The sequence below is a fragment of the Leptonotus elevatus genome, chromosome 4 (genome assembly GCF_054856555.1).
Source record: "Leptonotus elevatus isolate MCC_2025b chromosome 4, RoL_Lele_1.0, whole genome shotgun sequence".
Taxonomy (NCBI): Eukaryota; Metazoa; Chordata; class Actinopteri; order Syngnathiformes; family Syngnathidae; genus Leptonotus; species Leptonotus elevatus.
In genome coordinates this window covers 16,116,102-16,139,859 of record NC_141242.1, presented here as the reverse complement: position 1 = coordinate 16,139,859, position 23,758 = coordinate 16,116,102, and the positions used below count along the sequence as shown (strand labels likewise).

The window sequence follows — 23,758 nt, the reverse complement described above, 5'->3', positions numbered from 1 at the left end:
TAGCTACCCTCTATAAAATTCTCTGTCCTTGAGATGAGGGTGGCAAGGTATACTAAAATCAAGCTGATGATTTGTTTGGCACTTTTGTAACAGAAAAGAAGGTGGAGATGCTGGGGATTGAACCCAGGACCTCAAACATGCAAAGCTTGCGCTCTACCACTGAGCTACATCCCCACTCTTCCACCTTTGTCACCCTCCATAACATTCTCTGTCCTTGAGATCAGGGTGGCAAGGTATTCTAAAATCTTGCTGATGATTTGTTTGGCACCTTTGTAACAGAAAAGAAGGTGGAGATGCTGGGGATTGAACCCAGGACCTCAAACATGCAAAGCTTGCGCTCTACCACTGAGGTACATCCCCACAGTTTCACCTTAGCTACCCTCTATAAAATTCTCTGTCCTTGAGATGAGGGTGGCAAGGTATACTAAAATCTAGCTGATGATTTGTGTGGCACTTTTGTAACAGAAAAGAAGGTGGAGATGCTGGGGATTGAACCCAGGACCTCAAACATGCAAAGCTTGCGCTCTACCACTGAGCTACATCCCCACAGTTCCACCTGTGCTACCCTCCATAAAGATCTCTGTCTTTGAGATGAGAGTGGCAAGGTATCCAAAAACACAGCTGATAATTTATTTGGCACAGAAATGTAGGTGGAGATGGTGGGGATTGAACCCAGGACCTCAAACATGCAAAGCTTGCGCTCTACCACTGAGCTACAACCCCACAGTTCCACCTGTGCTACCCTCCATAAAATTCTCTGTCCTTGAGATGAGGGTGGCAAGGTATCCAAAAACATAGCTGATAATTTGTTTGGCACCTTTGTAAAAGAAAAGAAGGTGGAGATGCTGGGGTTGAAACCAGGACCTCAAACATGCAAAGCTTGCGCTCTACCACTGAGCTACATCCCCACAGTTCCACCTGTGCTAGCGCCCATAAAATTCTCTGTCCTTGAGATGAGGGTGGCAAGGTATACTAAAATCTAGCTGATGATTTGTGTGGCACTTTTGTAACAGAAAAGAATGTGGAGATGCTGGGGTTGAAACCAGGACCTCAAACATGCAAAGCTTGCGCTCTACCACTGAGCTACATCCCCAACACTTCCACCCTTGTCACCCTCCATAAAATTCTCTGTCCTTGAGATGAGGGTGGCAAGGTATCCAAAAACACAGCTGATAATTTGTTTGGCACAGAAATGGAGGTGGAGATGCTGAGGAATGAACCCAGGACCTCAAACATGCAAAGCTTGCGCTCTACCACTGAGCTACATCCCCAACACTTCCACCCTTGTCACCCTCCATAAAATTCTCTGTCGTTGAGATGAGGGTGGCAAGTTATGCAAAAACATAGCTGATAATTTGTTTGGCACGTTTGTAACAGAAATGGATGTGGAGATGCTGGGGATTGAACCCAGGACCTCAAACATGCAAAGCTTGCGCTCTACCACTGAGCTACATCCCAACTCTTACACTTTTGTCACCCTCCATAAAATTCTCTGTCCTTGAGATCAGGGTGGCAAGTTATGCAAAAACATAGCTGATAATTTGTTTGGCACCTTTGTAACAGAAAAGAAGGTGGAGATGCTGGGGATTGAACCCAGGACCTCAAACATGCAAAGCTTGCGCTCTACCACTGAGCTACATCCCCACAGTTTCACCTTAGCTACCCTCTATAAAATTCTCTGTCCTTGAGATGAGGGTGGCAAGGTATACTAAAATCAAGCTGATGATTTGTTTGGCACTTTTGTAACAGAAAAGAAGGTGGAGATGCTGGGGATTGAACCCAGGACCTCAAACATGCAAAGCTTGCGCTCTACCACTGAGCTACATCCCCACTCTTCCACCTTTGTCACCCTCCATAACATTCTCTGTCCTTGAGATCAGGGTGGCAAGGTATTCTAAAATCTTGCTGATGATTTGTTTGGCACCTTTGTAACAGAAAAGAAGGTGGAGATGCTGGGGATTGAACCCAGGACCTCAAACATGCAAAGCTTGCGCTCTACCACTGAGGTACATCCCCACAGTTTCACCTTAGCTACCCTCTATAAAATTCTCTGTCCTTGAGATGAGGGTGGCAAGGTATACTAAAATCTAGCTGATGATTTGTGTGGCACTTTTGTAACAGAAAAGAAGGTGGAGATGCTGGGGATTGAACCCAGGACCTCAAACATGCAAAGCTTGCGCTCTACCACTGAGCTACATCCCCACAGTTCCACCTGTGCTACCCTCCATAAAGATCTCTGTCTTTGAGATGAGAGTGGCAAGGTATCCTAAAACACAGCTGATAATTTATTTGGCACAGAAATGTAGGTGGAGATGGTGGGGATTGAACCCAGGACCTCAAACATGCAAAGCTTGCGCTCTACCACTGAGCTACATCCCCACAGTTCCACCTGTGCTACCCTCCATAAAATTCTCTGTCCTTGAGATGAGGGTGGCAAGGTATCCAAAAACATAGCTGATAATTTGTTTGGCACCTTTGTAAAAGAAAAGAAGGTGGAGATGCTGGGGTTGAAACCAGGACCTCAAACATGCAAAGCTTGCGCTCTACCACTGAGCTACATCCCCACAGTTCCACCTGTGCTAGCGCCCATAAAATTCTCTGTCCTTGAGATGAGGGTGGCAAGGTATACTAAAATCTAGCTGATGATTTGTGTGGCACTTTTGTAACAGAAAAGAAGGTGGAGATGCTGGGGATTGAACCCAGGACCTCAAACATGCAAAGCTTGCGCTCTACCACTGAGCTACATCCCCACAGTTCCACCTGTGCTACCCTCCATAAAGATCTCTGTCTTTGAGATGAGAGTGGCAAGGTATCCAAAAACACAGCTGATAATTTGTTTGGCACAGAAATGTAGGTGGAGATGGTGGGGATTGAACCCAGGACCTCAAACATGCAAAGCTTGCGCTCTACCACTGAGCTACATCCCCACAGTTCCACCTGTGCTACCCTCCATAAAATTCTCTGTCCTTGAGATGAGGGTGGCAAGGTATCCAAAAACATAGCTGATAATTTGTTTGGCACCTTTGTAAAAGAAAAGAAGGTGGAGATGCTGGGGTTGAAACCAGGACCTCAAACATGCAAAGCTTGCGCTCTACCACTGAGCTACATCCCCACAGTTCCACCTGTGCTAGCGCCCATAAAATTCTCTGTCCTTGAGATGAGGGTGGCAAGGTATACTAAAATCTAGCTGATGATTTGTGTGGCACTTTTGTAACAGAAAAGAAGGTGGAGATGCTGGGGATTGAACCCAGGACCTCAAACATGCAAAGCTTGCGCTCTACCACTGAGCTACATCCCCACAGTTCCACATGTGCTACCCTCCATAAAGATCTCTGTCTTTGAGATGAGAGTGGCAAGGTATCCAAAAACACAGCTGATAATTTGTTTGGCACAGAAATGTAGGTGGAGATGGTGGGGATTGAACCCAGGACCTCAAACATGCAAAGCTTGCGCTCTACCACTGAGCTACATCCCCACTCTTCCACCTTTGTCACCCTCCATAAAATTCTCTGTCCTTGAGATCAGGGTGGCAAGGTATTCTAAAATCTTGCTGATGATTTAATTGGCACCTTTGTAACAGAAAAGAAGGTGGAGATGCTGGGGTGGAACCCAGGACCTCAAACATGCAAAAGTTGTGCTCTACCACTGAGCTACATCCCCACAGTTTCACCTTAGCTACCCTCTATAAAATTCTCTGTCCTTGAGATGAGGGTGGCAAGGTATTCTAAAACATAGCTGATTATTTGTATGGCACAGAAATGGTGGTGGAGATGGTGTGGATTGAACCCAGGACCTCAAACATGCAAAGCTTGCGCTCTACCACTGAGCTACAACACCACAGTTCCACTTGTGCTACCGTCCATAAAATTCTCTGTCCTTGAGATGAGGGTGGCAAGGTATACTAAAATCTCGCAGATGATTTGTTTGGCACGTTTGTAACAGAAAAGAAGGTGGAGATGCTGGGGTTGAAACCAGGACCTCAAACATGCAAAGCTTGCGCTCTACCACTGAGCTACATCCCCACAGTTCCACCTGTGCTAGCGCCCATAAAATTCTCTGTCCTTGAGATGAGGGTGGCAAGGTATACTAAAATCTAGCTGATGATTTGTGTGGCACTTTTGTAACAGAAAAGAAGGTGGAGATGCTGGGGATTGAACCCAGGACCTCAAACATGCAAAGCTTGCGCTCTACCACTGAGCTACATCCCCACAGTTCCACCTGTGCTACCCTCCATAAAGATCTCTGTCTTTGAGATGAGAGTGGCAAGGTATCCAAAAACACAGCTGATAATTTGTTTGTAACAGAAATGTAAGTCGAGATGGTGGGGATTGAACCCAGGACCTCAAACATGCAAAGCTTGCGCTCTACCACTGAGCTACATCCCCACTCTTCCACCTTTGTCACCCTCCATAACATTCTCTGTCCTTGAGATCAGGGTGGCAAGGTATTCTAAAATCTTGCTGATGATTTGTTTGGCACCTTTGTAACAGAAAAGAAGGTGGAGATGCTGGGGATTGAACCCAGGACCTCAAACATGCAAAGCTTGCGCTCTACCACTGAGGAACATCCCCACAGTTTCACCTTAGCTACCCTCTATAAAATTCTCTGTCCTTGAGATGAGGGTGGCAAGGTATACTAAAATCTAGCTGATGATTTGTGTGGCACTTTTGTAACAGAAAAGAAGGTGGAGATGCTGGGGATTGAACCCAGGACCTCAAACATGCAAAGCTTGCGCTCTACCACTGAGCTACATCCCCACAGTTCCACCTGTGCTACCCTCCATAAAGATCTCTGTCTTTGAGATGAGAGTGGCAAGGTATCCTAAAACACAGCTGATAATTTATTTGGCACAGAAATGTAGGTGGAGATGGTGGGGATTGAACCCAGGACCTCAAACATGCAAAGCTTGCGCTCTACCACTGAGCTACATCCCCACAGTTCCACCTGTGCTACCCTCCATAAAATTCTCTGTCCTTGAGATGAGGGTGGCAAGGTATCCAAAAACATAGCTGATAATTTGTTTGGCACCTTTGTAAAAGAAAAGAAGGTGGAGATGCTGGGGTTGAAACCAGGACCTCAAACATGCAAAGCTTGCGCTCTACCACTGAGCTACATCCCCACAGTTCCACCTGTGCTAGCGCCCATAAAATTCTCTGTCCTTGAGATGAGGGTGGCAAGGTATACTAAAATCTAGCTGATGATTTGTGTGGCACTTTTGTAACAGAAAAGAAGGTGGAGATGCTGGGGATTGAACCCAGGACCTCAAACATGCAAAGCTTGCGCTCTACCACTGAGCTACATCCCCACAGTTCCACCTGTGCTACCCTCCATAAAGATCTCTGTCTTTGAGATGAGAGTGGCAAGGTATCCAAAAACACAGCTGATAATTTGTTTGGCACAGAAATGTAGGTGGAGATGGTGGGGATTGAACCCAGGACCTCAAACATGCAAAGCTTGCGCTCTACCACTGAGCTACATCCCCACAGTTCCACCTGTGCTACCCTCCATAAAATTCTCTGTCCTTGAGATGAGGGTGGCAAGGTATCCAAAAACATAGCTGATAATTTGTTTGGCACCTTTGTAAAAGAAAAGAAGGTGGAGATGCTGGGGTTGAAACCAGGACCTCAAACATGCAAAGCTTGCGCTCTACCACTGAGCTACATCCCCACAGTTCCACCTGTGCTAGCGCCCATAAAATTCTCTGTCCTTGAGATGAGGGTGGCAAGGTATACTAAAATCTAGCTGATGATTTGTGTGGCACTTTTGTAACAGAAAAGAAGGTGGAGATGCTGGGGATTGAACCCAGGACCTCAAACATGCAAAGCTTGCGCTCTACCACTGAGCTACATCCCCACAGTTCCACATGTGCTACCCTCCATAAAGATCTCTGTCTTTGAGATGAGAGTGGCAAGGTATCCAAAAACACAGCTGATAATTTGTTTGGCACAGAAATGTAGGTGGAGATGGTGGGGATTGAACCCAGGACCTCAAACATGCAAAGCTTGCGCTCTACCACTGAGCTACATCCCCACTCTTCCACCTTTGTCACCCTCCATAAAATTCTCTGTCCTTGAGATCAGGGTGGCAAGGTATTCTAAAATCTTGCTGATGATTTAATTGGCACCTTTGTAACAGAAAAGAAGGTGGAGATGCTGGGGTGGAACCCAGGACCTCAAACATGCAAAAGTTGTGCTCTACCACTGAGCTACATCCCCACAGTTTCACCTTAGCTACCCTCTATAAAATTCTCTGTCCTTGAGATGAGGGTGGCAAGGTATTCTAAAACATAGCTGATTATTTGTATGGCACAGAAATGGTGGTGGAGATGGTGTGGATTGAACCCAGGACCTCAAACATGCAAAGCTTGCGCTCTACCACTGAGCTACAACACCACAGTTCCACCTGTGCTACCGTCCATAAAATTCTCTGTCCTTGAGATGAGGGTGGCAAGGTATACTAAAATCTCGCTGATGATTTGTTTGGCACGTTTGTAACAGAAAAGAAGGTGGAGATGCTGGGGTTGAAACCAGGACCTCAAACATGCAAAGCTTGCGCTCTACCACTGAGCTACATCCCCACAGTTCCACCTGTGCTAGCGCCCATAAAATTCTCTGTCCTTGAGATGAGGGTGGCAAGGTATACTAAAATCTAGCTGATGATTTGTGTGGCACTTTTGTAACAGAAAAGAAGGTGGAGATGCTGGGGATTGAACCCAGGACCTCAAACATGCAAAGCTTGCGCTCTACCACTGAGCTACATCCCCACAGTTCCACCTGTGCTACCCTCCATAAAGATCTCTGTCTTTGAGATGAGAGTGGCAAGGTATCCAAAAACACAGCTGATAATTTGTTTGTAACAGAAATGTAAGTGGAGATGGTGGGGATTGAACCCAGGACCTCAAACATGCAAAGCTTGCGCTCTACCACTGAGCTACATCCCCACAGTTTCACCTTAGCTACCCTCTATAAAATTCTCTGTCCTTGAGATGAGGGTGGCAAGGTATACTAAAATCAAGCTGATGATTTGTTTGGCACTTTTGTAACAGAAAAGAAGGTGGAGATGCTGGGGATTGAACCCAGGACCTCAAACATGCAAAGCTTGCGCTCTACCACTGAGCTACATCCCCACTCTTCCACCTTTGTCACCCTCCATAAAATTCTCTGTCCTTGAGATCAGGGTGGCAAGGTATTCTAAAATCTTGCTGATGATTTGTTTGGCACCTTTGTAACAGAAAAGAAGGTGGAGATGCTGGGGATTGAACCCAGGACCTCAAACATGCAAAGCTTGCGCTCTACCACTGAGGTACATCCCCACAGTTTCACCTTAGCTACCCTCTATAAAATTCTCTGTCCTTGAGATGAGGGTGGCAAGGTATACTAAAATCTAGCTGATGATTTGTGTGGCACTTTTGTAACAGAAAAGAAGGTGGAGATGCTGGGGATTGAACCCAGGACCTCAAACATGCAAAGCTTGCGCTCTACCACTGAGCTACATCCCCACAGTTCCACCTGTGCTACCCTCCATAAAGATCTCTGTCTTTGAGATGAGAGTGGCAAGGTATCCAAAAACACAGCTGATAATTTATTTGGCACAGAAATGTAGGTGGAGATGGTGGGGATTGAACCCAGGACCTCAAACATGCAAAGCTTGCGCTCTACCACTGAGCTACATCCCCACAGTTCCACCTGTGCTACCCTCCATAAAATTCTCTGTCCTTGAGATGAGGGTGGCAAGGTATACTAAAATCTCGCTGATGATTTGTTTGGCACGTTTGTAACAGAAAAGAAGGTGGAGATGCTGGGGTTGAAACCAGGACCTCAAACATGCAAAGCTTGCGCTCTACCACTGAGCTACATCCCCACAGTTCCACCTGTGCTAGCGCCCATAAAATTCTCTGTCCTTGAGATGAGGGTGGCAAGGTATACTAAAATCTAGCTGATGATTTGTGTGGCACTTTTGTAACAGAAAAGAAGGTGGAGATGCTGGGGATTGAACCCAGGACCTCAAACATGCAAAGCTTGCGCTCTACCACTGAGCTACATCCCCACAGTTCCACCTGTGCTACCCTCCATAAAGATCTCTGTCTTTGAGATGAGAGTGGCAAGGTATCCAAAAACACAGCTGATAATTTGTTTGTAACAGAAATGTAAGAAGAGATGGTGGGGATTGAACCCAGGACCTCAAACATGCAAAGCTTGCGCTCTACCACTGAGCTACATCCCCACAGTTCCACCTGTGCTACCCTCCATAAAATTCTCTGTCCTTGAGATGAAGGTGGCAAGGTATCCAAAAACATAGCTGATAATTTGTTTGGCACCTTTGTAAAAGAAAAGAAGGTGGAGATGCTGGGGTTGAAACCAGGACCTCAAACATGCAAAGCTTGCGCTCTACCACTGAGCTACATCCCCACAGTTCCACCTGTGCTAGCGCCCATAAAATTCTCTGTCCTTGAGATGAGGGTGGCAAGGTATACTAAAATCTAGCTGATGATTTGTGTGGCACTTTTGTAACAGAAAAGAAGGTGGAGATGCTGGGGATTGAACCCAGGACCTCAAACATGCAAAGCTTGCGCTCTACCACTGAGCTACATCCCCACAGTTTCACCTTAGCTACCCTCTATAAAATTCTCTGTCCTTGAGATGAGGGTGGCAAGGTATACTAAAATCAAGCTGATGATTTGTTTGGCACTTTTGTAACAGAAAAGAAGGTGGAGATGCTGGGGATTGAACCCAGGACCTCAAACATGCAAAGCTTGCGCTCTACCACTGAGCTACATCCCCACTCTTCCACCTTTGTCACCCTCCATAAAATTCTCTGTCCTTGAGATCAGGGTGGCAAGGTATTCTAAAATATTGCTGATGATTTGTTTGGCACCTTTGTAACAGAAAAGAAGGTGGAGATGCTGGGGATTGAACCCAGGACCTCAAACATGCAAAGCTTGCGCTCTACCACTGAGGTACATCCCCACAGTTTCAACTTAGCTACCCTCTATAAAATTCTCTGTCCTTGAGATGAGGGTGGCAAGGTATACTAAAATCTAGCTGATGATTTGTGTGGCACTTTTGTAACAGAAAAGAAGGTGGAGATGCTGGGGATTTAACCCAGGACCTCAAACATGCAAAGCTTGCGCTCTACCACTGAGCTACATCCCCACAGTTCCACCTGTGCTACCCTCCATAAAGATCTCTGTCTTTGAGATGAGAGTGGCAAGGTATCCAAAAACACAGCTGATAATTTATTTGGCACAGAAATGTAGGTGGAGATGGTGGGGATTGAACCCAGGACCTCAAACATGCAAAGCTTGCGCTCTACCACTGAGCTACATCCCCACAGTTCCACCTGTGCTACCCTCCATAAAATTCTCTGTCCTTGAGATGAGGGTGGCAAGGTATCCAAAAACATAGCTGATAATTTGTTTGGCACCTTTGTAAAAGAAAAGAAGGTGGAGATGCTGGGGTTGAAACCAGGACCTCAAACATGCAAAGCTTGCGCTCTACCACTGAGCTACATCCCCACAGTTCCACCTGTGCTAGCGCCCATAAAATTCTCTGTCCTTGAGAAGAGGGTGGCAAGGTATACTAAAATCTAGCTGATGATTTGTGTGGCACTTTTGTAACAGAAAAGAATGTGGAGATGCTGGGGATTGAACCCAGGACCTCAAACATGCAAAGCTTGCGCTCTACCACTGAGCTACATCCCCACAGTTCCACCTGTGCTACCCTCCATAAAGATCTCTGTCTTTGAGATGAGAGTGGCAAGGTATCCAAAAACACAGCTGATAATTTGTTTGGCACAGAAATGTAGGTGGAGATGGTGGGGATTGAACCCAGGACCTCAAACATGCAAAGCTTGCGCTCTACCACTGAGCTACATCCCCACAGTTCCACCTGTGCTACCCTCCATAAAATTCTCTGTCCTTGAGATGAGGGTGGCAAGGTATCCAAAAACATAGCTGATAATTTGTTTGGCACCTTTGCAAAAGAAAAGAAGGTGGAGATGCTGGGGTTGAAACCAGGACCTCAAACATGCAAAGCTTGCGCTCTACCACTGAGCTACATCCCCACAATTCCACCTGTGCTAGCGCCCATAAAATTCTCTGTCCTTGAGATGAGGGTGGCAAGGTATCCAAAAACACAGCTGATAATTTGTTTGGCACCTTTGCAAAAGAAAAGAAGGTGGAGATGCTGGGGTTGAAACCAGGACCTCAAACATGCAAAGCTTGCGCTCTACCACTGAGCTACATCCCCACAGTTCCACCTGTGCTAGCGCCCATAAAATTCTCTGTCCTTGAGATGAGGGTGGCAAGGTATACTAAAATCTAGCTGATGATTTGTGTGGCACTTTTGTAACAGAAAAGAATGTGGAGATGCTGGGGTTGAAACCAGGACCTCAAACATGCAAAGCTTGCGCTCTACCACTGAGCTACATCCCCAACACTTCCACCCTTGTCACCCTCCATAAAATTCTCTGTCCTTGAGATGAGGGTGGCAAGGTATCCAAAAACACAGCTGATAATTTGTTTGGCACAGAAATGGAGGTGGAGATGCTGAGGAATGAACCCAGGACCTCAAACATGCAAAGCTTGCGCTCTACCACTGAGCTACATCCCCAACACTTCCACCCTTGTCACCCTCCATAAAATTCTCTGTCGTTGAGATGAGGGTGGCAAGTTATGCAAAAACATAGCTGATAATTTGTTTGGCACGTTTGTAACAGAAATGGATGTGGAGATGCTGGGGATTGAACCCAGGACCTCAAACATGCAAAGCTTGCGCTCTACCACTGAGCTACATCCCAACTCTTACACTTTTGTCACCCTCCATAAAATTCTCTGTCCTTGAGATCAGGGTGGCAAGTTATGCAAAAACATAGCTGATAATTTGTTTGGCACCTTTGTAACAGAAAAGAAGGTGGAGATGCTGGGGATTGAACCCAGGACCTCAAACATGCAAAGCTTGCGCTCTACCACTGAGCTACATCCCCACAGTTTCACCTTAGCTACCCTCTATAAAATTCTCTGTCCTTGAGATGAGGGTGGCAAGGTATACTAAAATCAAGCTGATGATTTGTTTGGCACTTTTGTAACAGAAAAGAAGGTGGAGATGCTGGGGATTGAACCCAGGACCTCAAACATGCAAAGCTTGCGCTCTACCACTGAGCTACATCCCCACTCTTCCACCTTTGTCACCCTCCATAACATTCTCTGTCCTTGAGATCAGGGTGGCAAGGTATTCTAAAATCATGCTGATGATTTGTTTGGCACCTTTGTAACAGAAAAGAAGGTGGAGATGCTGGGGATTGAACCCAGGACCTCAAACATGCAAAGCTTGCGCTCTACCACTGAGGTACATCCCCACAGTTTCACCTTAGCTACCCTCTATAAAATTCTCTGTCCTTGAGATGAGGGTGGCAAGGTATACTAAAATCTAGCTGATGATTTGTGTGGCACTTTTGTAACAGAAAAGAAGGTGGAGATGCTGGGGATTGAACCCAGGACCTCAAACATGCAAAGCTTGCGCTCTACCACTGAGCTACATCCCCACAGTTCCACCTGTGCTACCCTCCATAAAGATCTCTGTCTTTGAGATGAGAGTGGCAAGGTATCCTAAAACACAGCTGATAATTTATTTGGCACAGAAATGTAGGTGGAGATGGTGGGGATTGAACCCAGGACCTCAAACATGCAAAGCTTGCGCTCTACCACTGAGCTACATCCCCACAGTTCCACCTGTGCTACCCTCCATAAAATTCTCTGTCCTTGAGATGAGGGTGGCAAGGTATCCAAAAACATAGCTGATAATTTGTTTGGCACCTTTGTAAAAGAAAAGAAGGTGGAGATGCTGGGGTTGAAACCAGGACCTCAAACATGCAAAGCTTGCGCTCTACCACTGAGCTACATCCCCACTCTTCCACCTTTGTCACCCTCCATAAAATTCTCTGTCCTTGAGATCAGGGTGGCAAGGTATTCTAAAATCTTGCTGATGATTTAATTGGCACCTTTGTAACAGAAAAGAAGGTGGAGATGCTGGGGTGGAACCCAGGACCTCAAACATGCAAAAGTTGTGCTCTACCACTGAGCTACATCCCCACAGTTTCACCTTAGCTACCCTCTATAAAATTCTCTGTCCTTGAGATGAGGGTGGCAAGGTATTCTAAAACATAGCTGATTATTTGTATGGCACAGAAATGGTGGTGGAGATGGTGTGGATTGAACCCAGGACCTCAAACATGCAAAGCTTGCGCTCTACCACTGAGCTACAACACCACAGTTCCACCTGTGCTACCGTCCATAAAATTCTCTGTCCTTGAGATGAGGGTGGCAAGGTATACTAAAATCTCGCAGATGATTTGTTTGGCACGTTTGTAACAGAAAAGAAGGTGGAGATGCTGGGGTTGAAACCAGGACCTCAAACATGCAAAGCTTGCGCTCTACCACTGAGCTACATCCCCACAGTTCCACCTGTGCTAGCGCCCATAAAATTCTCTGTCCTTGAGATGAGGGTGGCAAGGTATACTAAAATCTAGCTGATGATTTGTGTGGCACTTTTGTAACAGAAAAGAAGGTGGAGATGCTGGGGATTGAACCCAGGACCTCAAACATGCAAAGCTTGCGCTCTACCACTGAGCTACATCCCCACAGTTCCACCTGTGCTACCCTCCATAAAGATCTCTGTCTTTGAGATGAGAGTGGCAAGGTATCCAAAAACACAGCTGATAATTTGTTTGTAACAGAAATGTAAGTCGAGATGGTGGGGATTGAACCCAGGACCTCAAACATGCAAAGCTTGCGCTCTACCACTGAGCTACATCCCCACTCTTCCACCTTTGTCACCCTCCATAACATTCTCTGTCCTTGAGATCAGGGTGGCAAGGTATTCTAAAATCTTGCTGATGATTTGTTTGGCACCTTTGTAACAGAAAAGAAGGTGGAGATGCTGGGGATTGAACCCAGGACCTCAAACATGCAAAGCTTGCGCTCTACCACTGAGGAACATCCCCACAGTTTCACCTTAGCTACCCTCTATAAAATTCTCTGTCCTTGAGATGAGGGTGGCAAGGTATACTAAAATCTAGCTGATGATTTGTGTGGCACTTTTGTAACAGAAAAGAAGGTGGAGATGCTGGGGATTGAACCCAGGACCTCAAACATGCAAAGCTTGCGCTCTACCACTGAGCTACATCCCCACAGTTCCACCTGTGCTACCCTCCATAAAGATCTCTGTCTTTGAGATGAGAGTGGCAAGGTATCCTAAAACACAGCTGATAATTTATTTGGCACAGAAATGTAGGTGGAGATGGTGGGGATTGAACCCAGGACCTCAAACATGCAAAGCTTGCGCTCTACCACTGAGCTACATCCCCACAGTTCCACCTGTGCTACCCTCCATAAAATTCTCTGTCCTTGAGATGAGGGTGGCAAGGTATCCAAAAACATAGCTGATAATTTGTTTGGCACCTTTGTAAAAGAAAAGAAGGTGGAGATGCTGGGGTTGAAACCAGGACCTCAAACATGCAAAGCTTGCGCTCTACCACTGAGCTACATCCCCACAGTTCCACCTGTGCTAGCGCCCATAAAATTCTCTGTCCTTGAGATGAGGGTGGCAAGGTATACTAAAATCTAGCTGATGATTTGTGTGGCACTTTTGTAACAGAAAAGAAGGTGGAGATGCTGGGGATTGAACCCAGGACCTCAAACATGCAAAGCTTGCGCTCTACCACTGAGCTACATCCCCACAGTTCCACCTGTGCTACCCTCCATAAAGATCTCTGTCTTTGAGATGAGAGTGGCAAGGTATCCAAAAACACAGCTGATAATTTGTTTGGCACAGAAATGTAGGTGGAGATGGTGGGGATTGAACCCAGGACCTCAAACATGCAAAGCTTGCGCTCTACCACTGAGCTACATCCCCACAGTTCCACCTGTGCTACCCTCCATAAAATTCTCTGTCCTTGAGATGAGGGTGGCAAGGTATCCAAAAACATAGCTGATAATTTGTTTGGCACCTTTGTAAAAGAAAAGAAGGTGGAGATGCTGGGGTTGAAACCAGGACCTCAAACATGCAAAGCTTGCGCTCTACCACTGAGCTACATCCCCACAGTTCCACCTGTGCTAGCGCCCATAAAATTCTCTGTCCTTGAGATGAGGGTGGCAAGGTATACTAAAATCTAGCTGATGATTTGTGTGGCACTTTTGTAACAGAAAAGAAGGTGGAGATGCTGGGGATTGAACCCAGGACCTCAAACATGCAAAGCTTGCGCTCTACCACTGAGCTACATCCCCACAGTTCCACATGTGCTACCCTCCATAAAGATCTCTGTCTTTGAGATGAGAGTGGCAAGGTATCCAAAAACACAGCTGATAATTTGTTTGGCACAGAAATGTAGGTGGAGATGGTGGGGATTGAACCCAGGACCTCAAACATGCAAAGCTTGCGCTCTACCACTGAGCTACATCCCCACTCTTCCACCTTTGTCACCCTCCATAAAATTCTCTGTCCTTGAGATCAGGGTGGCAAGGTATTCTAAAATCTTGCTGATGATTTAATTGGCACCTTTGTAACAGAAAAGAAGGTGGAGATGCTGGGGTGGAACCCAGGACCTCAAACATGCAAAAGTTGTGCTCTACCACTGAGCTACATCCCCACAGTTTCACCTTAGCTACCTTCTATAAAATTCTCTGTCCTTGAGATGAGGGTGGCAAGGTATTCTAAAACATAGCTGATTATTTGTATGGCACAGAAATGGTGGTGGAGATGGTGTGGATTGAACCCAGGACCTCAAACATGCAAAGCTTGCGCTCTACCACTGAGCTACAACACCACAGTTCCACCTGTGCTACCGTCCATAAAATTCTCTGTCCTTGAGATGAGGGTGGCAAGGTATACTAAAATCTCGCTGATGATTTGTTTGGCACGTTTGTAACAGAAAAGAAGGTGGAGATGCTGGGGTTGAAACCAGGACCTCAAACATGCAAAGTTTGCGCTCTACCACTGAGCTACATCCCCACAGTTCCACCTGTGCTAGCGCCCATAAAATTCTCTGTCCTTGAGATGAGGGTGGCAAGGTATACTAAAATCTAGCTGATGATTTGTGTGGCACTTTTGTAACAGAAAAGAAGGTGGAGATGCTGGGGATTGAACCCAGGACCTCAAACATGCAAAGCTTGCGCTCTACCACTGAGCTACATCCCCACAGTTCCACCTGTGCTACCCTCCATAAAGATCTCTGTCTTTGAGATGAGAGTGGCAAGGTATCCAAAAACACAGCTGATAATTTGTTTGTAACAGAAATGTAAGTGGAGATGGTGGGGATTGAACCCAGGACCTCAAACATGCAAAGCTTGCGCTCTACCACTGAGCTACATCCCCACAGTTTCACCTTAGCTACCCTCTATAAAATTCTCTGTCCTTGAGATGAGGGTGGCAAGGTATACTAAAATCAAGCTGATGATTTGTTTGGCACTTTTGTAAAAGAAAAGAAGGTGGAGATGCTGGGGATTGAACCCAGGACCTCAAACATGCAAAGCTTGCGCTCTACCACTGAGCTACATCCCCACTCTTCCACCTTTGTCACCCTCCATAAAATTCTCTGTCCTTGAGATCAGGGTGGCAAGGTATTCTAAAATCTTGCTGATGATTTGTTTGGCACCTTTGTAACAGAAAAGAAGGTGGAGATGCTGGGGATTGAACCCAGGACCTCAAACATGCAAAGCTTGCGCTCTACCACTGAGGTACATCCCCACAGTTTCACCTTAGCTACCCTCTATAAAATTCTCTGTCCTTGAGATGAGGGTGGCAAGGTATACTAAAATCTAGCTGATGATTTGTGTGGCACTTTTGTAACAGAAAAGAAGGTGGAGATGCTGGGGATTGAACCCAGGACCTCAAACATGCAAAGCTTGCGCTCTACCACTGAGCTACATCCCCACAGTTCCACCTGTGCTACCCTCCATAAAGATCTCTGTCTTTGAGATGAGAGTGGCAAGGTATCCAAAAACACAGCTGATAATTTATTTGGCACAGAAATGTAGGTGGAGATGGTGGGGATTGAACCCAGGACCTCAAACATGCAAAGCTTGCGCTCTACCACTGAGCTACATCCCCACAGTTCCACCTGTGCTACCCTCCATAAAATTCTCTGTCCTTGAGATGAGGGTGGCAAGGTATACTAAAATCTCGCTGATGATTTGTTTGGCACGTTTGTAACAGAAAAGAAGGTGGAGATGCTGGGGTTGAAACCAGGACCTCAAACATGCAAAGCTTGCGCTCTACCACTGAGCTACATCCCCACAGTTCCACCTGTGCTAGCGCCCATAAAATTCTCTGTCCTTGAGATGAGGGTGGCAAGGTATACTAAAATCTAGCTGATGATTTGTGTGGCACTTTTGTAACAGAAAAGAAGGTGGAGATGCTGGGGATTGAACCCAGGACCTCAAACATGCAAAGCTTGCGCTCTACCACTGAGCTACATCCCCACAGTTCCACCTGTGCTACCCTCCATAAAGATCTCTGTCTTTGAGATGAGAGTGGCAAGGTATCCAAAAACACAGCTGATAATTTGTTTGTAACAGAAATGTAAGAAGAGATGGTGGGGATTGAACCCAGGACCTCAAACATGCAAAGCTTGCGCTCTACCACTGAGCTACATCCCCACAGTTCCACCTGTGCTACCCTCCATAAAATTCTCTGTCCTTGAGATGAAGGTGGCAAGGTATCCAAAAACATAGCTGATAATTTGTTTGGCACCTTTGTAAAAGAAAAGAAGGTGGAGATGCTGGGGTTGAAACCAGGACCTCAAACATGCAAAGCTTGCGCTCTACCACTGAGCTACATCCCCACAGTTCCACCTGTGCTAGCGCCCATAAAATTCTCTGTCCTTGAGATGAGGGTGGCAAGGTATACTAAAATCTAGCTGATGATTTGTGTGGCACTTTTGTAACAGAAAAGAAGGTGGAGATGCTGGGGATTGAACCCAGGACCTCAAACATGCAAAGCTTGCGCTCTACCACTGAGCTACATCCCCACAGTTTCACCTTAGCTACCCTCTATAAAATTCTCTGTCCTTGAGATGAGGGTGGCAAGGTATACTAAAATCAAGCTGATGATTTGTTTGGCACTTTTGTAACAGAAAAGAAGGTGGAGATGCTGGGGATTGAACCCAGGACCTCAAACATGCAAAGCTTGCGCTCTACCACTGAGCTACATCCCCACTCTTCCACCTTTGTCACCCTCCATAAAATTCTCTGTCCTTGAGATCAGGGTGGCAAGGTATTCTAAAATATTGCTGATGATTTGTTTGGCACCTTTGTAACAGAAAAGAAGGTGGAGATGCTGGGGATTGAACCCAGGACCTCAAACATGCAAAGCTTGCGCTCTACCACTGAGGTACATCCCCACAGTTTCAACTTAGCTACCCTCTATAAAATTCTCTGTCCTTGAGATGAGGGTGGCAAGGTATACTAAAATCTAGCTGATGATTTGTGTGGCACTTTTGTAACAGAAAAGAAGGTGGAGATGCTGGGGATTTAACCCAGGACCTCAAACATGCAAAGCTTGCGCTCTACCACTGAGCTACATCCCCACAGTTCCACCTGTGCTACCCTCCATAAAGATCTCTGTCTTTGAGATGAGAGTGGCAAGGTATCCAAAAACACAGCTGATAATTTATTTGGCACAGAAATGTAGGTGGAGATGGTGGGGATTGAACCCAGGACCTCAAACATGCAAAGCTTGCGCTCTACCACTGAGCTACATCCCCACAGTTCCACCTGTGCTACCCTCCATAAAATTCTCTGTCCTTGAGATGAGGGTGGCAAGGTATCCAAAAACATAGCTGATAATTTGTTTGGCACCTTTGTAAAAGAAAAGAAGGTGGAGATGCTGGGGTTGAAACCAGGACCTCAAACATGCAAAGCTTGCGCTCTACCACTGAGCTACATCCCCACAGTTCCACCTGTGCTAGCGCCCATAAAATTCTCTGTCCTTGAGAAGAGGGTGGCAAGGTATACTAAAATCTAGCTGATGATTTGTGTGGCACTTTTGTAACAGAAAAGAATGTGGAGATGCTGGGGATTGAACCCAGGACCTCAAACATGCAAAGCTTGCGCTCTACCACTGAGCTACATCCCCACAGTTCCACCTGTGCTACCCTCCATAAAGATCTCTGTCTTTGAGATGAGAGTGGCAAGGTATCCAAAAACACAGCTGATAATTTGTTTGGCACAGAAATGTAGGTGGAGATGGTGGGGATTGAACCCAGGACCTCAAACATGCAAAGCTTGCGCTCTACCACTGAGCTACATCCCCACAGTTCCACCTGTGCTACCCTCCATAAAATTCTCTGTCCTTGAGATGAGGGTGGCAAGGTATCCAAAAACATAGCTGATAATTTGTTTGGCACCTTTGCAAAAGAAAAGAAGGTGGAGATGCTGGGGTTGAAACCAGGACCTCAAACATGCAAAGCTTGCGCTCTACCACTGAGCTACATCCCCACAATTCCACCTGTGCTAGCGCCCATAAAATTCTCTGTCCTTGAGATGAGGGTGGCAAGGTATCCAAAAACACAGCTGATAATTTGTTTGGCACCTTTGCAAAAGAAAAGAAGGTGGAGATGCTGGGGTTGAAACCAGGACCTCAAACATGCAAAGCTTGCGCTCTACCATTGAGCTACATCCCCACTCTTCCACCTTTGTCACCCTCCATAAAATTCTCTGTCCTTGAGATCAGGGTGGCAAGGTATTCTAAAATCTTGCTGATGATTTGTTTGGCACCTTTGTAACAGAAAAGAAGGTGGAGATGCTGGGGATTGAACCCAGGACCTCAAACATGCAAAGCTTGCGCTCTACCATTGAGCTACATCCCCACACGTCCACCTTTGTCACCCTCCATAAAATTCTCTGTCCTTGAGATCAGGGTGGCATGGTATTCCAAAATCTTGCTGATGATTTGTTTGGCACGTTTGTAAGAGAAACGGAGGTGGAGATGCTGGGGATTGAACCCAGGACCTCAAACATGCAAAGCTTGCGCTCTACCACTGAGCTACATCCCCACAGTTCCACCTTTGTCACCCTCCATAAAATTCTCATTCCTTGAGATGAGGGTGGCATGGTATACTAAAATCTCGCTGATGATTTGTTTGGCACATTTGTAAGAGAAACGGAGGTGGAGATGCTGGGGATTGAACCAAGGACCTCAAACATGCAAAGCTTGCATTCTACCACTGAGCTACATCCCCACAGCTCCACCTCTGTCACCCTCCATGAAATTCTCATTCCTTGAGATGAGGGTGGCATGGTATACTAAAATCAAACTGTTGATTTGTTTGGCACGTTTATAACAGAGTTGGAGGTGGAGATGGAACCCAGGACTTGACTGATGGAAAGCTTGCGCTCTACCACTGAGCTACATCCCCACAGTTCCACCTGTGCTACCGTCCATAAAATTCTCTGTCCTTGAGATGAGGGTGGCAAGGTATACTAAAATCTAGCTGATGATTTGTTTGGCCCTTTTGTAACAGAAAAGTAGGTGGAGATGCTGGGGATTGAACCCAGAACCTCAAACATGCAAAGCTTAAACTCTACCACTGAGTTACATCCCCAACACTTCCACCTTTGTCACCCTCCATAAAATTCTCTGTAGTTGAGATGAGGGTGGCAAGGTATGCAAAAATATAGCTGATAATTTGTTTGGCACATTTGTAACGGAAATGGAGATGGAGATGCTGGGGATTGAACCCAGGACCTCAAACATGCAAAGCATGCGCTCTACCACTGAGCTACATCCCCACAGTTCCACCTGTGCTACCGTCCATAAAATTCTCTATCCTTGAGATGAGGGTGGCATGGTACACTAAAATGTAGCTGATGATTTGTTTGGCCCTTTTGTAACAGAAAAGAAGGTGGAGATGCTGGGGATTGAACCCAGGACTTCAAACATGCAAAGCTTGCGCTCTACCACTGAGCTACATCCCCACACTTCCACCTATGTCACCCTCCATAAAATTCTCATTCCTTGAGATGAGGGTGGCATGGTATACGAAAATCTAGCTGATGATTTGTTTGGCACGTTTGTAACAGAAAAGATGGTGGAGATGCTGGGGATTGAACGCAGGACCTTAAACATGCGAAGCTTGCGCTCTACCACTGAGCTACATCCCCACTCTTCCACCTGTGTCACCCTCCATAAAATTCTCTGCTCTTGAGATGAGGGTGGCAAGGTTTCCAAAAACATAGCTTATAATTTGTTTGGCACAGAAATGGAGGTGGAGATGCTGGGGATTGAACCCAGGACCTCAAACATGCAAAGCTTGCGCTCTAACACTGAGCTACATCCCCACTCTTCCACCTATGTCACCCGCCATAAAATTCTCTGTTCTTGAGATGAGGGTGGCAACGTATCCAAAAACATAGATGATAATTTGTTTGGCACTTTTGTAACAGAAAAGAAAGTGGAGATCCTGGAGATTGTACCCAGGACCTCAAACACGCAAAGCTTGCGCTCTACCACTGAGCTACATCACCACTCTTCCACCTGTGCTACCCTCCATAAAATTCTCTGTCCTTGAGATGAGGGTGGCAAGGCATTTTAAAATCTTGCTGATCATTTTTTTGGCACCTTTGTAACAGAAAAGAAGGTGAAGATGCTGGGGTTGAAATCAGGACCTCAAACATGCAAAACTTGCGCTCCACCACTGAGCTACATCCCCACTCCTCCACCTGTGTCACCCTCCATAAAATTCTCTGTCCTTGAGATGAGGGTGGCAAGGTATCCAAAAAAAAAAAGCTGATAATTTGTCTGGCACAGAAATGGAGGTGGAGATGGAGATGCTGAGGATTGAACCCAGAACCTCAAACATGCAAAGCATGCGCTCTACCACTGAGCTACATCCCCACAGTTCCACCTGTGCTACCCTCCATAAAATTCTCTGTCCTTGAGATGAGGGTGGCAAGGTACACTAAAATCTAGATGATGATTTGTTTGGCACTTTGGTAACAGAAAAGAAGGTGGATATGCTGGGGATTGAACCCAGGACCTCAAACATGCAAAGCTTGCGCTCTACCACTGAGCTACATCCCCACACTTCCACCTTTGTCACCCTCCATAAAATTGTCTGTCATTGAGATCAGGGTGGCATGGTATTCTAAAATCTTGCTGATGATTTGTTTTGCACCTTTGTAACAGAAAAGAAGGTGGAGATGCTGGGGATTGAACCCAGGGCCTCAAACATGCAAAGCTTGCGCTCTACCACTGAGCTACATCCCCACACTTCCACCTTTGTCACCCTCCATAACATTGTCTGTCATTGAGATCAGGGTGGCATGGTATTCTAAAATCTTGCTGATGATTTGTTTGGCACCTTTGTAACAGAAAAGAAGGTGGAGATGCTGGGGACTGAACCCAGGGCCTCAAACATGCAAAGCTTGCGCTCTACCACTGAGCTACATCCCCACAGTTTAACCTGAGCTACCCTCCATAAAATTCTCTGTCCTTGAGATGAGGGTTGCAAGGTATACAAAAACATAGCTGATGATTTGTTTGGCCCTTTTGTAACAGAAAAGAAGGTGGAGATGCTGGGAATTGAACCCAGGACTTCAAACATGCAAAGCTTTCGCTCTACCACTGAGCTACATCCCCACACTTCCACCTATGTCACCCTCCATAAAATTCTCATTCCTTGAGATGAGGGTGGCATGGTATACGAAAATCTAGCTGATGATTTGTTTGGCACCTTTGTAACAGAAAATAAGGTGGAGATGCTCAGGATTAAACCCAGTACCTCAAACATGCAAAGCTTGCGCTCTACCACTGAGCTACATCCCCAAAGTTCCACCTGTGCTACGCTCCATAAAATTCTCTGTCCTTGAGTTGAGGGTGTCAAGGCATACTAAAATCTAGCTGTTGATTTGTGTGGCACTTTTGTAACAGAAAAGAAGGTGGAGATGCTGGGGATTGAAATCAGGACCTCAAACATGCAAAGCTTGCGCTCCACCACTGAGCTACATCCCCAGACTTCCACCTGTGTCACCGTCCATGAAATTCTCTGTCCTTGAGATGAGGGTGGCATTGTATACAAAAACATAGCTGTTGATTTGTTTGGCACGTTTATAACAGAGTTGGAGGTGGAGATGGAACCCAGGACTTGATAGATGGAAAGCTTGCGCTCTACCACTGAGCTACATCCCCACAGTTCCACCTATGCTACCCTCCATAAAATTATCTGTCCTTGAGATGAGGGTGGCAAGGTATCCAAAAACATAGCTGATAATTTGTTTGGCACCTTTGTAACAGAAAATAAGGTGGAGATGCTGAGGATTAAACCCAGTACCTCAAACATGCAAAGCTTGCGCTCTACCACTGAGCTACATCCCCAAAGTTCCACCTGTGCTACCGTCCATAAAATTCTCTGTCCTTGAGTTGAGGGTGTCAAGGCATACTAAAATCTAACTGTTGATTTGTGTGGCACTTTTGTAACAGAAAAGAAGGTGGAGATGCTGGGGATTGAAATCAGGACCTCAAACATGCAAAGCTTGCGCTCCACCACTGAGCTACATCCCCACTCTTCCACCTGTGTCACCCTCCATAAAATTCTCTGTCCTTGAGATGAGGGTGGCAAGGTATCCAAAAACATAGCTGATAATTTGTCTGGCACAGAAATGGAGGTGGAGATGCTGGGGATTGAACCCAGGACCTCAAACATGCAAAGCTTGCGCTCTACCACTGAGCTACATCCCCAGACTTCCACCTGTGCTACCCTCCATAAAATTCTCTGTCCTTGAGATGAGGGTGGCAAGGTATACAAAAATATTGCTGATAATTTGTTTGGCACATTGGTAACAGAAAATGAGGTGGAGATGCTGGGGATTGAAACCAGGACCTCAAATATGCAAAGCTTGCGCTCTACCACTGAGATACATCCCCACTCTTCCACCTGTGTCACCCTCCATAAAATTCTCTGTCCTTGAGATGAGGGTGGCAAGGTATCCAAAAACACAGCTGATAATTTGTTTGGCACAGAAATGGAGGTGGAGATGCTGAGGAATGAACCCAGGACCTCAAACGTGCAAAGCTTGCGCTCTACCACTGAGCTACATCCCCAACACTTCCACCCTTGTCACCCTCCATAGAATTCTCTGTCGTTGAGACGAGGGTGGCAAGTTATGCAAAAACATAGCTGATAATTTGTTTGGCACGTTTGTAACAGAAATGGATGTGGAGATGCTGGGGATTGAACCCAGGACCTCAAACATGCAAAGCTTGCGCTCTACCACTGAGCTACATCCCCACTCTTCCACCTTTGTCACCCTCCATAAAATTCTCTGTCCTTGAGATCAGGGTGGCAAGGTATCCAAAAACATAGCTGATAATTTGTTTGGCACCTTTGTAACAGAAAAGAAGGTGGCGATGCTGGGGTTGAAACCAGGACCTCAAACATGCAAAGCTTGCGCTCTACCACTGAGCTACATCCCCACAGTTCCACCTGTGCTAGCGCCCATAAAATTCTCTGTCCTTGAGTTGAGGGTGTCAAGGCATACTAAAATCTAGCTGTTGATTTGTGTGGCACTTTTGTAACAGAAAAGAAGGTGGAGATGCTGGGGATTGAAATCAGGACCTCAAACATGCAAAGCTTGCGCTCCACCACTGAGCTACATCCCCAGACTTCCACCTGTGTCACCGTCCATGAAATTCTCTGTCCTTGAGATGAGGGTGGCATTGTATACAAAAACATAGCTGTTGATTTGTTTGGCACGTTTATAACAGAG

At 46.1% G+C, this 23,758-nt stretch overlaps 86 non-coding genes across 86 annotated transcripts; all 86 read right to left on the bottom strand.

The window, feature by feature from the left end:
- Nucleotides 1-102: 102 nt before the first annotated feature.
- trnaa-ugc (transfer RNA alanine (anticodon UGC)) lies at nucleotides 103-174 on the bottom strand. The gene has a single exon. It is a non-coding gene; the product is annotated as a tRNA-Ala (tRNA).
- A 114-nt stretch (nucleotides 175-288) lies between these two features.
- trnaa-ugc (transfer RNA alanine (anticodon UGC)) lies at nucleotides 289-360 on the bottom strand. The gene has a single exon. It is a non-coding gene; the product is annotated as a tRNA-Ala (tRNA).
- A 114-nt stretch (nucleotides 361-474) lies between these two features.
- On the bottom strand, nucleotides 475-546 carry trnaa-ugc (transfer RNA alanine (anticodon UGC)). Its single transcript has one exon. It is a non-coding gene; the product is annotated as a tRNA-Ala (tRNA).
- Nucleotides 547-651: 105 nt separating this feature from the next.
- On the bottom strand, nucleotides 652-723 carry trnaa-ugc (transfer RNA alanine (anticodon UGC)). The gene has a single exon. It is a non-coding gene; the product is annotated as a tRNA-Ala (tRNA).
- A 114-nt stretch (nucleotides 724-837) lies between these two features.
- trnaa-ugc (transfer RNA alanine (anticodon UGC)) lies at nucleotides 838-908 on the bottom strand. Its single transcript has one exon. It is a non-coding gene; the product is annotated as a tRNA-Ala (tRNA).
- A 114-nt stretch (nucleotides 909-1,022) lies between these two features.
- Nucleotides 1,023-1,093, bottom strand: trnaa-ugc (transfer RNA alanine (anticodon UGC)). The gene has a single exon. It is a non-coding gene; the product is annotated as a tRNA-Ala (tRNA).
- Nucleotides 1,094-1,199: 106 nt separating this feature from the next.
- Nucleotides 1,200-1,271, bottom strand: trnaa-ugc (transfer RNA alanine (anticodon UGC)). The gene has a single exon. It is a non-coding gene; the product is annotated as a tRNA-Ala (tRNA).
- Nucleotides 1,272-1,572: 301 nt separating this feature from the next.
- Nucleotides 1,573-1,644, bottom strand: trnaa-ugc (transfer RNA alanine (anticodon UGC)). Its single transcript has one exon. It is a non-coding gene; the product is annotated as a tRNA-Ala (tRNA).
- A 114-nt stretch (nucleotides 1,645-1,758) lies between these two features.
- trnaa-ugc (transfer RNA alanine (anticodon UGC)) lies at nucleotides 1,759-1,830 on the bottom strand. Its single transcript has one exon. It is a non-coding gene; the product is annotated as a tRNA-Ala (tRNA).
- A 114-nt stretch (nucleotides 1,831-1,944) lies between these two features.
- Nucleotides 1,945-2,016, bottom strand: trnaa-ugc (transfer RNA alanine (anticodon UGC)). Its single transcript has one exon. It is a non-coding gene; the product is annotated as a tRNA-Ala (tRNA).
- A 114-nt stretch (nucleotides 2,017-2,130) lies between these two features.
- On the bottom strand, nucleotides 2,131-2,202 carry trnaa-ugc (transfer RNA alanine (anticodon UGC)). The gene has a single exon. It is a non-coding gene; the product is annotated as a tRNA-Ala (tRNA).
- Nucleotides 2,203-2,307: 105 nt separating this feature from the next.
- trnaa-ugc (transfer RNA alanine (anticodon UGC)) lies at nucleotides 2,308-2,379 on the bottom strand. The gene has a single exon. It is a non-coding gene; the product is annotated as a tRNA-Ala (tRNA).
- A 299-nt stretch (nucleotides 2,380-2,678) lies between these two features.
- trnaa-ugc (transfer RNA alanine (anticodon UGC)) lies at nucleotides 2,679-2,750 on the bottom strand. Its single transcript has one exon. It is a non-coding gene; the product is annotated as a tRNA-Ala (tRNA).
- A 105-nt stretch (nucleotides 2,751-2,855) lies between these two features.
- On the bottom strand, nucleotides 2,856-2,927 carry trnaa-ugc (transfer RNA alanine (anticodon UGC)). The gene has a single exon. It is a non-coding gene; the product is annotated as a tRNA-Ala (tRNA).
- A 299-nt stretch (nucleotides 2,928-3,226) lies between these two features.
- On the bottom strand, nucleotides 3,227-3,298 carry trnaa-ugc (transfer RNA alanine (anticodon UGC)). Its single transcript has one exon. It is a non-coding gene; the product is annotated as a tRNA-Ala (tRNA).
- A 105-nt stretch (nucleotides 3,299-3,403) lies between these two features.
- trnaa-ugc (transfer RNA alanine (anticodon UGC)) lies at nucleotides 3,404-3,475 on the bottom strand. Its single transcript has one exon. It is a non-coding gene; the product is annotated as a tRNA-Ala (tRNA).
- A 661-nt stretch (nucleotides 3,476-4,136) lies between these two features.
- Nucleotides 4,137-4,208, bottom strand: trnaa-ugc (transfer RNA alanine (anticodon UGC)). The gene has a single exon. It is a non-coding gene; the product is annotated as a tRNA-Ala (tRNA).
- A 105-nt stretch (nucleotides 4,209-4,313) lies between these two features.
- On the bottom strand, nucleotides 4,314-4,385 carry trnaa-ugc (transfer RNA alanine (anticodon UGC)). Its single transcript has one exon. It is a non-coding gene; the product is annotated as a tRNA-Ala (tRNA).
- Nucleotides 4,386-4,499: 114 nt separating this feature from the next.
- On the bottom strand, nucleotides 4,500-4,571 carry trnaa-ugc (transfer RNA alanine (anticodon UGC)). Its single transcript has one exon. It is a non-coding gene; the product is annotated as a tRNA-Ala (tRNA).
- A 114-nt stretch (nucleotides 4,572-4,685) lies between these two features.
- On the bottom strand, nucleotides 4,686-4,757 carry trnaa-ugc (transfer RNA alanine (anticodon UGC)). Its single transcript has one exon. It is a non-coding gene; the product is annotated as a tRNA-Ala (tRNA).
- A 105-nt stretch (nucleotides 4,758-4,862) lies between these two features.
- trnaa-ugc (transfer RNA alanine (anticodon UGC)) lies at nucleotides 4,863-4,934 on the bottom strand. The gene has a single exon. It is a non-coding gene; the product is annotated as a tRNA-Ala (tRNA).
- A 299-nt stretch (nucleotides 4,935-5,233) lies between these two features.
- Nucleotides 5,234-5,305, bottom strand: trnaa-ugc (transfer RNA alanine (anticodon UGC)). Its single transcript has one exon. It is a non-coding gene; the product is annotated as a tRNA-Ala (tRNA).
- Nucleotides 5,306-5,410: 105 nt separating this feature from the next.
- On the bottom strand, nucleotides 5,411-5,482 carry trnaa-ugc (transfer RNA alanine (anticodon UGC)). Its single transcript has one exon. It is a non-coding gene; the product is annotated as a tRNA-Ala (tRNA).
- Nucleotides 5,483-5,781: 299 nt separating this feature from the next.
- On the bottom strand, nucleotides 5,782-5,853 carry trnaa-ugc (transfer RNA alanine (anticodon UGC)). The gene has a single exon. It is a non-coding gene; the product is annotated as a tRNA-Ala (tRNA).
- Nucleotides 5,854-5,958: 105 nt separating this feature from the next.
- Nucleotides 5,959-6,030, bottom strand: trnaa-ugc (transfer RNA alanine (anticodon UGC)). Its single transcript has one exon. It is a non-coding gene; the product is annotated as a tRNA-Ala (tRNA).
- Nucleotides 6,031-6,691: 661 nt separating this feature from the next.
- trnaa-ugc (transfer RNA alanine (anticodon UGC)) lies at nucleotides 6,692-6,763 on the bottom strand. The gene has a single exon. It is a non-coding gene; the product is annotated as a tRNA-Ala (tRNA).
- Nucleotides 6,764-6,868: 105 nt separating this feature from the next.
- trnaa-ugc (transfer RNA alanine (anticodon UGC)) lies at nucleotides 6,869-6,940 on the bottom strand. The gene has a single exon. It is a non-coding gene; the product is annotated as a tRNA-Ala (tRNA).
- Nucleotides 6,941-7,054: 114 nt separating this feature from the next.
- Nucleotides 7,055-7,126, bottom strand: trnaa-ugc (transfer RNA alanine (anticodon UGC)). The gene has a single exon. It is a non-coding gene; the product is annotated as a tRNA-Ala (tRNA).
- Nucleotides 7,127-7,240: 114 nt separating this feature from the next.
- On the bottom strand, nucleotides 7,241-7,312 carry trnaa-ugc (transfer RNA alanine (anticodon UGC)). The gene has a single exon. It is a non-coding gene; the product is annotated as a tRNA-Ala (tRNA).
- A 114-nt stretch (nucleotides 7,313-7,426) lies between these two features.
- trnaa-ugc (transfer RNA alanine (anticodon UGC)) lies at nucleotides 7,427-7,498 on the bottom strand. Its single transcript has one exon. It is a non-coding gene; the product is annotated as a tRNA-Ala (tRNA).
- A 105-nt stretch (nucleotides 7,499-7,603) lies between these two features.
- Nucleotides 7,604-7,675, bottom strand: trnaa-ugc (transfer RNA alanine (anticodon UGC)). The gene has a single exon. It is a non-coding gene; the product is annotated as a tRNA-Ala (tRNA).
- A 299-nt stretch (nucleotides 7,676-7,974) lies between these two features.
- On the bottom strand, nucleotides 7,975-8,046 carry trnaa-ugc (transfer RNA alanine (anticodon UGC)). Its single transcript has one exon. It is a non-coding gene; the product is annotated as a tRNA-Ala (tRNA).
- Nucleotides 8,047-8,151: 105 nt separating this feature from the next.
- trnaa-ugc (transfer RNA alanine (anticodon UGC)) lies at nucleotides 8,152-8,223 on the bottom strand. The gene has a single exon. It is a non-coding gene; the product is annotated as a tRNA-Ala (tRNA).
- Nucleotides 8,224-8,522: 299 nt separating this feature from the next.
- On the bottom strand, nucleotides 8,523-8,594 carry trnaa-ugc (transfer RNA alanine (anticodon UGC)). The gene has a single exon. It is a non-coding gene; the product is annotated as a tRNA-Ala (tRNA).
- A 114-nt stretch (nucleotides 8,595-8,708) lies between these two features.
- Nucleotides 8,709-8,780, bottom strand: trnaa-ugc (transfer RNA alanine (anticodon UGC)). Its single transcript has one exon. It is a non-coding gene; the product is annotated as a tRNA-Ala (tRNA).
- A 114-nt stretch (nucleotides 8,781-8,894) lies between these two features.
- trnaa-ugc (transfer RNA alanine (anticodon UGC)) lies at nucleotides 8,895-8,966 on the bottom strand. The gene has a single exon. It is a non-coding gene; the product is annotated as a tRNA-Ala (tRNA).
- Nucleotides 8,967-9,080: 114 nt separating this feature from the next.
- Nucleotides 9,081-9,152, bottom strand: trnaa-ugc (transfer RNA alanine (anticodon UGC)). Its single transcript has one exon. It is a non-coding gene; the product is annotated as a tRNA-Ala (tRNA).
- Nucleotides 9,153-9,257: 105 nt separating this feature from the next.
- trnaa-ugc (transfer RNA alanine (anticodon UGC)) lies at nucleotides 9,258-9,329 on the bottom strand. Its single transcript has one exon. It is a non-coding gene; the product is annotated as a tRNA-Ala (tRNA).
- A 299-nt stretch (nucleotides 9,330-9,628) lies between these two features.
- On the bottom strand, nucleotides 9,629-9,700 carry trnaa-ugc (transfer RNA alanine (anticodon UGC)). Its single transcript has one exon. It is a non-coding gene; the product is annotated as a tRNA-Ala (tRNA).
- A 105-nt stretch (nucleotides 9,701-9,805) lies between these two features.
- Nucleotides 9,806-9,877, bottom strand: trnaa-ugc (transfer RNA alanine (anticodon UGC)). Its single transcript has one exon. It is a non-coding gene; the product is annotated as a tRNA-Ala (tRNA).
- A 661-nt stretch (nucleotides 9,878-10,538) lies between these two features.
- trnaa-ugc (transfer RNA alanine (anticodon UGC)) lies at nucleotides 10,539-10,610 on the bottom strand. The gene has a single exon. It is a non-coding gene; the product is annotated as a tRNA-Ala (tRNA).
- Nucleotides 10,611-10,911: 301 nt separating this feature from the next.
- trnaa-ugc (transfer RNA alanine (anticodon UGC)) lies at nucleotides 10,912-10,983 on the bottom strand. Its single transcript has one exon. It is a non-coding gene; the product is annotated as a tRNA-Ala (tRNA).
- A 114-nt stretch (nucleotides 10,984-11,097) lies between these two features.
- trnaa-ugc (transfer RNA alanine (anticodon UGC)) lies at nucleotides 11,098-11,169 on the bottom strand. Its single transcript has one exon. It is a non-coding gene; the product is annotated as a tRNA-Ala (tRNA).
- Nucleotides 11,170-11,283: 114 nt separating this feature from the next.
- trnaa-ugc (transfer RNA alanine (anticodon UGC)) lies at nucleotides 11,284-11,355 on the bottom strand. Its single transcript has one exon. It is a non-coding gene; the product is annotated as a tRNA-Ala (tRNA).
- Nucleotides 11,356-11,469: 114 nt separating this feature from the next.
- trnaa-ugc (transfer RNA alanine (anticodon UGC)) lies at nucleotides 11,470-11,541 on the bottom strand. The gene has a single exon. It is a non-coding gene; the product is annotated as a tRNA-Ala (tRNA).
- A 105-nt stretch (nucleotides 11,542-11,646) lies between these two features.
- On the bottom strand, nucleotides 11,647-11,718 carry trnaa-ugc (transfer RNA alanine (anticodon UGC)). Its single transcript has one exon. It is a non-coding gene; the product is annotated as a tRNA-Ala (tRNA).
- Nucleotides 11,719-12,564: 846 nt separating this feature from the next.
- On the bottom strand, nucleotides 12,565-12,636 carry trnaa-ugc (transfer RNA alanine (anticodon UGC)). Its single transcript has one exon. It is a non-coding gene; the product is annotated as a tRNA-Ala (tRNA).
- Nucleotides 12,637-12,741: 105 nt separating this feature from the next.
- trnaa-ugc (transfer RNA alanine (anticodon UGC)) lies at nucleotides 12,742-12,813 on the bottom strand. Its single transcript has one exon. It is a non-coding gene; the product is annotated as a tRNA-Ala (tRNA).
- Nucleotides 12,814-12,927: 114 nt separating this feature from the next.
- On the bottom strand, nucleotides 12,928-12,999 carry trnaa-ugc (transfer RNA alanine (anticodon UGC)). The gene has a single exon. It is a non-coding gene; the product is annotated as a tRNA-Ala (tRNA).
- Nucleotides 13,000-13,113: 114 nt separating this feature from the next.
- Nucleotides 13,114-13,185, bottom strand: trnaa-ugc (transfer RNA alanine (anticodon UGC)). The gene has a single exon. It is a non-coding gene; the product is annotated as a tRNA-Ala (tRNA).
- Nucleotides 13,186-13,290: 105 nt separating this feature from the next.
- On the bottom strand, nucleotides 13,291-13,362 carry trnaa-ugc (transfer RNA alanine (anticodon UGC)). Its single transcript has one exon. It is a non-coding gene; the product is annotated as a tRNA-Ala (tRNA).
- Nucleotides 13,363-13,661: 299 nt separating this feature from the next.
- Nucleotides 13,662-13,733, bottom strand: trnaa-ugc (transfer RNA alanine (anticodon UGC)). Its single transcript has one exon. It is a non-coding gene; the product is annotated as a tRNA-Ala (tRNA).
- A 105-nt stretch (nucleotides 13,734-13,838) lies between these two features.
- Nucleotides 13,839-13,910, bottom strand: trnaa-ugc (transfer RNA alanine (anticodon UGC)). The gene has a single exon. It is a non-coding gene; the product is annotated as a tRNA-Ala (tRNA).
- Nucleotides 13,911-14,209: 299 nt separating this feature from the next.
- On the bottom strand, nucleotides 14,210-14,281 carry trnaa-ugc (transfer RNA alanine (anticodon UGC)). The gene has a single exon. It is a non-coding gene; the product is annotated as a tRNA-Ala (tRNA).
- A 105-nt stretch (nucleotides 14,282-14,386) lies between these two features.
- On the bottom strand, nucleotides 14,387-14,458 carry trnaa-ugc (transfer RNA alanine (anticodon UGC)). The gene has a single exon. It is a non-coding gene; the product is annotated as a tRNA-Ala (tRNA).
- A 661-nt stretch (nucleotides 14,459-15,119) lies between these two features.
- Nucleotides 15,120-15,191, bottom strand: trnaa-ugc (transfer RNA alanine (anticodon UGC)). The gene has a single exon. It is a non-coding gene; the product is annotated as a tRNA-Ala (tRNA).
- A 105-nt stretch (nucleotides 15,192-15,296) lies between these two features.
- trnaa-ugc (transfer RNA alanine (anticodon UGC)) lies at nucleotides 15,297-15,368 on the bottom strand. The gene has a single exon. It is a non-coding gene; the product is annotated as a tRNA-Ala (tRNA).
- A 114-nt stretch (nucleotides 15,369-15,482) lies between these two features.
- trnaa-ugc (transfer RNA alanine (anticodon UGC)) lies at nucleotides 15,483-15,554 on the bottom strand. Its single transcript has one exon. It is a non-coding gene; the product is annotated as a tRNA-Ala (tRNA).
- A 114-nt stretch (nucleotides 15,555-15,668) lies between these two features.
- trnaa-ugc (transfer RNA alanine (anticodon UGC)) lies at nucleotides 15,669-15,740 on the bottom strand. Its single transcript has one exon. It is a non-coding gene; the product is annotated as a tRNA-Ala (tRNA).
- A 114-nt stretch (nucleotides 15,741-15,854) lies between these two features.
- On the bottom strand, nucleotides 15,855-15,926 carry trnaa-ugc (transfer RNA alanine (anticodon UGC)). The gene has a single exon. It is a non-coding gene; the product is annotated as a tRNA-Ala (tRNA).
- A 105-nt stretch (nucleotides 15,927-16,031) lies between these two features.
- Nucleotides 16,032-16,103, bottom strand: trnaa-ugc (transfer RNA alanine (anticodon UGC)). The gene has a single exon. It is a non-coding gene; the product is annotated as a tRNA-Ala (tRNA).
- Nucleotides 16,104-16,402: 299 nt separating this feature from the next.
- trnaa-ugc (transfer RNA alanine (anticodon UGC)) lies at nucleotides 16,403-16,474 on the bottom strand. Its single transcript has one exon. It is a non-coding gene; the product is annotated as a tRNA-Ala (tRNA).
- A 105-nt stretch (nucleotides 16,475-16,579) lies between these two features.
- trnaa-ugc (transfer RNA alanine (anticodon UGC)) lies at nucleotides 16,580-16,651 on the bottom strand. Its single transcript has one exon. It is a non-coding gene; the product is annotated as a tRNA-Ala (tRNA).
- Nucleotides 16,652-16,950: 299 nt separating this feature from the next.
- trnaa-ugc (transfer RNA alanine (anticodon UGC)) lies at nucleotides 16,951-17,022 on the bottom strand. The gene has a single exon. It is a non-coding gene; the product is annotated as a tRNA-Ala (tRNA).
- Nucleotides 17,023-17,136: 114 nt separating this feature from the next.
- trnaa-ugc (transfer RNA alanine (anticodon UGC)) lies at nucleotides 17,137-17,208 on the bottom strand. Its single transcript has one exon. It is a non-coding gene; the product is annotated as a tRNA-Ala (tRNA).
- A 114-nt stretch (nucleotides 17,209-17,322) lies between these two features.
- On the bottom strand, nucleotides 17,323-17,394 carry trnaa-ugc (transfer RNA alanine (anticodon UGC)). Its single transcript has one exon. It is a non-coding gene; the product is annotated as a tRNA-Ala (tRNA).
- A 114-nt stretch (nucleotides 17,395-17,508) lies between these two features.
- Nucleotides 17,509-17,580, bottom strand: trnaa-ugc (transfer RNA alanine (anticodon UGC)). Its single transcript has one exon. It is a non-coding gene; the product is annotated as a tRNA-Ala (tRNA).
- Nucleotides 17,581-17,685: 105 nt separating this feature from the next.
- Nucleotides 17,686-17,757, bottom strand: trnaa-ugc (transfer RNA alanine (anticodon UGC)). Its single transcript has one exon. It is a non-coding gene; the product is annotated as a tRNA-Ala (tRNA).
- Nucleotides 17,758-18,056: 299 nt separating this feature from the next.
- Nucleotides 18,057-18,128, bottom strand: trnaa-ugc (transfer RNA alanine (anticodon UGC)). The gene has a single exon. It is a non-coding gene; the product is annotated as a tRNA-Ala (tRNA).
- Nucleotides 18,129-18,233: 105 nt separating this feature from the next.
- On the bottom strand, nucleotides 18,234-18,305 carry trnaa-ugc (transfer RNA alanine (anticodon UGC)). Its single transcript has one exon. It is a non-coding gene; the product is annotated as a tRNA-Ala (tRNA).
- A 484-nt stretch (nucleotides 18,306-18,789) lies between these two features.
- Nucleotides 18,790-18,861, bottom strand: trnaa-ugc (transfer RNA alanine (anticodon UGC)). Its single transcript has one exon. It is a non-coding gene; the product is annotated as a tRNA-Ala (tRNA).
- Nucleotides 18,862-18,975: 114 nt separating this feature from the next.
- trnaa-ugc (transfer RNA alanine (anticodon UGC)) lies at nucleotides 18,976-19,047 on the bottom strand. Its single transcript has one exon. It is a non-coding gene; the product is annotated as a tRNA-Ala (tRNA).
- A 477-nt stretch (nucleotides 19,048-19,524) lies between these two features.
- On the bottom strand, nucleotides 19,525-19,596 carry trnaa-ugc (transfer RNA alanine (anticodon UGC)). Its single transcript has one exon. It is a non-coding gene; the product is annotated as a tRNA-Ala (tRNA).
- Nucleotides 19,597-19,711: 115 nt separating this feature from the next.
- trnaa-ugc (transfer RNA alanine (anticodon UGC)) lies at nucleotides 19,712-19,783 on the bottom strand. Its single transcript has one exon. It is a non-coding gene; the product is annotated as a tRNA-Ala (tRNA).
- Nucleotides 19,784-19,897: 114 nt separating this feature from the next.
- Nucleotides 19,898-19,969, bottom strand: trnaa-ugc (transfer RNA alanine (anticodon UGC)). The gene has a single exon. It is a non-coding gene; the product is annotated as a tRNA-Ala (tRNA).
- Nucleotides 19,970-20,083: 114 nt separating this feature from the next.
- On the bottom strand, nucleotides 20,084-20,155 carry trnaa-cgc (transfer RNA alanine (anticodon CGC)). The gene has a single exon. It is a non-coding gene; the product is annotated as a tRNA-Ala (tRNA).
- A 105-nt stretch (nucleotides 20,156-20,260) lies between these two features.
- trnaa-ugc (transfer RNA alanine (anticodon UGC)) lies at nucleotides 20,261-20,332 on the bottom strand. Its single transcript has one exon. It is a non-coding gene; the product is annotated as a tRNA-Ala (tRNA).
- A 484-nt stretch (nucleotides 20,333-20,816) lies between these two features.
- Nucleotides 20,817-20,888, bottom strand: trnaa-ugc (transfer RNA alanine (anticodon UGC)). The gene has a single exon. It is a non-coding gene; the product is annotated as a tRNA-Ala (tRNA).
- Nucleotides 20,889-21,002: 114 nt separating this feature from the next.
- Nucleotides 21,003-21,074, bottom strand: trnaa-ugc (transfer RNA alanine (anticodon UGC)). Its single transcript has one exon. It is a non-coding gene; the product is annotated as a tRNA-Ala (tRNA).
- Nucleotides 21,075-21,188: 114 nt separating this feature from the next.
- trnaa-ugc (transfer RNA alanine (anticodon UGC)) lies at nucleotides 21,189-21,260 on the bottom strand. Its single transcript has one exon. It is a non-coding gene; the product is annotated as a tRNA-Ala (tRNA).
- Nucleotides 21,261-21,374: 114 nt separating this feature from the next.
- Nucleotides 21,375-21,446, bottom strand: trnaa-ugc (transfer RNA alanine (anticodon UGC)). The gene has a single exon. It is a non-coding gene; the product is annotated as a tRNA-Ala (tRNA).
- Nucleotides 21,447-21,560: 114 nt separating this feature from the next.
- trnaa-ugc (transfer RNA alanine (anticodon UGC)) lies at nucleotides 21,561-21,632 on the bottom strand. The gene has a single exon. It is a non-coding gene; the product is annotated as a tRNA-Ala (tRNA).
- Nucleotides 21,633-22,295: 663 nt separating this feature from the next.
- trnaa-ugc (transfer RNA alanine (anticodon UGC)) lies at nucleotides 22,296-22,367 on the bottom strand. The gene has a single exon. It is a non-coding gene; the product is annotated as a tRNA-Ala (tRNA).
- Nucleotides 22,368-22,658: 291 nt separating this feature from the next.
- trnaa-ugc (transfer RNA alanine (anticodon UGC)) lies at nucleotides 22,659-22,730 on the bottom strand. The gene has a single exon. It is a non-coding gene; the product is annotated as a tRNA-Ala (tRNA).
- Nucleotides 22,731-23,021: 291 nt separating this feature from the next.
- Nucleotides 23,022-23,093, bottom strand: trnaa-ugc (transfer RNA alanine (anticodon UGC)). The gene has a single exon. It is a non-coding gene; the product is annotated as a tRNA-Ala (tRNA).
- A 115-nt stretch (nucleotides 23,094-23,208) lies between these two features.
- trnaa-ugc (transfer RNA alanine (anticodon UGC)) lies at nucleotides 23,209-23,280 on the bottom strand. Its single transcript has one exon. It is a non-coding gene; the product is annotated as a tRNA-Ala (tRNA).
- Nucleotides 23,281-23,758: the final 478 nt, after the last annotated feature.